We start from the raw sequence: 4,092 nt of genomic DNA, 5'->3' as shown, positions 1-4,092 counted from the left end.
GTGTAGGTTTTGATGGTTTGCTTAACATTTTTCATCAGCCCCTTTTATTGTGCGTTTTGTTGTTCAGTTTTATATTTCTCCACTTGGTGGAGCTCAGCATTTGCCTGAATATCTCAGTGGATACAAAACATAATGAGTTGGGCAAATAAGGCAACACTCAACTTGAATTTGTCCCTGAGATATGCCCTTCACTTTGAACTTGTGGGATTATTAAGATATATAGCAGCGTCCAATCTAATACTGTCAGTAAGGGAGATGATATGTTATTAAACCACAGCACCATCATTTATTTAGAGCTGATTCAATTGTGGTTTTATTAGTTTGGCCCAAGGCTGGGCATATTAAGAGTTAATGCTCCCTCTTTGTCTTTCTGTTCTTGTAATTTTGTATAACAGTCATCAGTTGAGGGGAATTACATTTTCACCCTCACTTCTCACCTCTTGAGCATTCTGAGAGGTGATGAAATCTTTAAAAAAAAATTGCCTTTTCCGTGCCACACGTTTTTCTTCACAGGAAACAGGAATCCTCCTTGTTGTATACATAATCAGAAAAGAGCATATATGAAGGGAAAGGATGGGGTTGTTTGATTAATGCGTGTATTAATGTAATTAGAAAATTCACAGCCTGCAACCCTGCACAAGATCATTCTGTAAAGGAGCCAGGCTCATCTTGTGCTCAGATCAATAATCATTTGCCAATTGTATCAGTTCCAAGAGAACATCATTAGTAAAACCTCAACGGAGAATTCTGCAACTTTTATCTGGATTTAACACACAAACGGTGACATTACCCTCCTTGACTCCCTAACATAATGCATCTAACATACAGAATTAGTTCACATGTTTTCCTTTTGGTGCATTAATGTGCTTCATGCGTTGTAGAAAAGGCAATTTAATCGTATTGATCAGTCCAATCTTGGCGTCTCCTGGGGCCGAATCCAGTCCTTAATGCCGATGCTAAGTCTCCAGTTTGAGACGGTGTCACTGGATAGAAAAACACCATGAATGGGGTCTTCAAGATTAGCTTTCAATTTTTCCCCAGCTGCAATTTGGAAGGGTCAAACCTTTGACCGGAGTGGAGACAATATCATTAATAACTCCCAACGACTATAGAACAGACCCACAACATCGCAAAGTTTGGGAAGGTGCAATGTTTTTGCTCAAGGTCAAAGAGTGTTGACATAAAAGTTGTGTGATTTATATTAAAACAGACAACAATATTTGTTGCTTTTTCACCATATCTTATAACAGAGGTGTCAAACATGTGGCCTGTGGGCCAAAACCAGCCTGCCAAAGGTTCCAAACGGCCCATGGAATGAATTTGTGAAGTGCAAAAATTACACTGAAGGGATTAACAATGAAGGGTATCAAACTTGTTTTAGTTCAGGTTCCACATACAGACCAATATAATCCAGTAAAATAAAAGCATAATCTACAAATAACTGACAGCTACAAATTTTCTTCTTGATTTAATATGAAAAAATAACACTACACTATGAAAATATTTACATTTACAAACTATCCCATAACAATAAAATGTGAATAACCTGAACAAATATTAACAACCTGAAATGTCTTAAGAAAATTATGTACAATTTTACCAATATTCTGCCTTTTACTAAATATTTTATCCATTTGTAGATCCACTGTGAACTGTAAATTGTGTTAAAAATAAGCTACGATGTAATATTGTAGAAATTATTCTTATTTTAGTTCCAAACGCCAAAATTTTAACAATATTATGCCTGTTTCCACATGTTTGTGTAACATTGTATGTAATGCACATGTATAAATGATAAATTGATGCATAATATTCTTAAAATTACATTTATTTTTCTTATAAAATTTCAGTTTTTTCAGGTTATTTACATTATTTTGTGAAAGTTTGTAGGTTTTTTTTTTTTTGTTTTTTTTGCACTAAAACAAAGAGGAAATGTTGTCATTATTTATCAGTTATTATGTTATTATTTAACTGATCCGGCCAACTTGAGATCAAATTGGGCTGAATGTGACCCCTTACACAGCATGATGATGTCATACACTAAACACACAATAAAGCCCCTTTAAAAAATACATTTACTTGAATTGTTACTTACTGAATTCATTTGAGGTTGCAGTTCAGGTGTTTATGATACCACTGAATATTTTTACATCAGCAGGTTTTTATGTTTCTCGTTAACAGACCTTTATACGAACCATGGACACAAAACACAGAAAAACAGAGGATTATGGGTCCTTTGAGATGCCTTAAATGCTGCATTAACATATTATTACTGAGTAGAAAACACAGGAAAAGTGTGAAATGAGCAGACACTCAGAAAACTGTCTACTGTGGATACACCTCAAGTCAGATATGATGATATTTATAGATCAGAAAGCATTCTCGTGTTCTATTTATTGCAAAAAATACCTTTTAAGTAATTTAATCATTGCTTGCTTTTCTTAGAACAAAACTGTGAGAACTGTCAGCAAAACAGATTGTCACCTACGATGTGTCATTCAAGATTTTTTTTTTTCCTTTTAGAACTGAATAGAAATTTCAAATGAAATTGACTATAAATATTAATTATTCCAGCACTAAATTATACAGTTTCTTAGCTTTTCTGAGCCTTTTTGTCGCTAACGATGTCTAATTTATTTGATCTGGAAGTAAAGTGGTGATATTTTTATGTGCGGCATATAAATCTAAAAGCATTTCATTAAAAGCCCTTGCAGATTTTTTTTTTTTTTTTTTTTTCCAGCTGCAGAACATTCAGTAGTTACACCGGTGATCTCTGCCCTGCTTTTATTTCTCACAGAAAACCTGTCAAAGCGTCAAGCAAACAACACCTCGTACTTGAGAAATTGCAATAAAACAGCAAAATGTGATGGGTCACTGATGGATCTAACATGCTTCACATTTGTCTTGTTATTCTTATCCTACTCTCCTGGATTTCTTCATTGAAATATCTGAAAATGTATCACATTTAAACAACAACCCACACACAGCTGAATGTATTCTCCATGTGAGACTTGTCTTCACCAAACGAAAAACAAATTCAATTATTCACTTGTTTCAGGAGCAAGGATGTCAATTATTTCTCTTCTCTCGAGTCCAGTGATGCAGTACTTTAGTTTGCTTTTAATTGGAGATGAAAAATCTAGCAAGCCTTGAGTGCAGTCGGAAAGAGCTGCTTTTTAGGCGATGTAATATACATGACCTGTCATGTGGGACGTTCACGGCTGAATTACATAACCTCCAGCAGTGAGTGGTGCCTTGAAAACAACTTTAACGCCCAGTGAATGTGTGTTGTTGTTTTGCGGTCCGCAGGCGACTCCCTTGAGCTGCGGGATTAGTCCTCGTAGCACTTCTCAGGAACCATTTGAGTTCTTCATTATGGCGTCACAAAGCGAAGCAAGCGGCACAAGCGGCTTAAATGGGACCCGTATTTCCACTCAAAGCCATTTTTGATTTATTAATTCATTCATTGACATTTTAAGTAACTAGTGTTCTTTCTGCTTAAGATGGCAGAAGATGTACTTTCTAAAACCCCAACCTGCAAAATGTCTAAAACCCCGCAGCCATGTTCCTCCCACACACCGAACATTCATTTCTCCTACATAATGCACAGAAGTGGGTAGCTGGAATCCCAAGGCCTCGCCAACTCAGAGGACTCATCAGGATGCTAGAGAGCAAGGTGCGAAGTGTCAAAGTTGGACATACAGCCAGCGCATGTCTGCTACGCTTCCTCTGACACCCATCCTACACCATCGGCTGTGAGAGGAATGATTGACTGAGAGCTTGATTATGCTTTTTCCAGCCAGGTGGTTGGCAGGCTGAGAGGCGCATATCACCAGATTGCTGCATCAGCCAAAGTGTGAGGCCACAGTTTCTGGCATCAGTGTGTCTGGACTAACATCACAGGAATAATAAAAAGATGCAGGGATGTCAATCATCAACCAAAATGTGTCTGTTTAGTTGTTGATCCATTTTTTTCCCAGATTTTGTTGGCAGCAGTCTCTCTCCGTCTCATATCTTGTATCATTAGAGGCTTTTGCCTTTTGAGTAATGCTGAGATGGAAGACAGGCGAGGCTGCACGGCTAAAAAACTCG

Source organism: Sphaeramia orbicularis, chromosome 19 (assembly GCF_902148855.1).
Source record: "Sphaeramia orbicularis chromosome 19, fSphaOr1.1, whole genome shotgun sequence".
Taxonomy (NCBI): Eukaryota; Metazoa; Chordata; class Actinopteri; order Kurtiformes; family Apogonidae; genus Sphaeramia; species Sphaeramia orbicularis.
Note: the sequence above shows the minus strand (reverse complement) of the source record.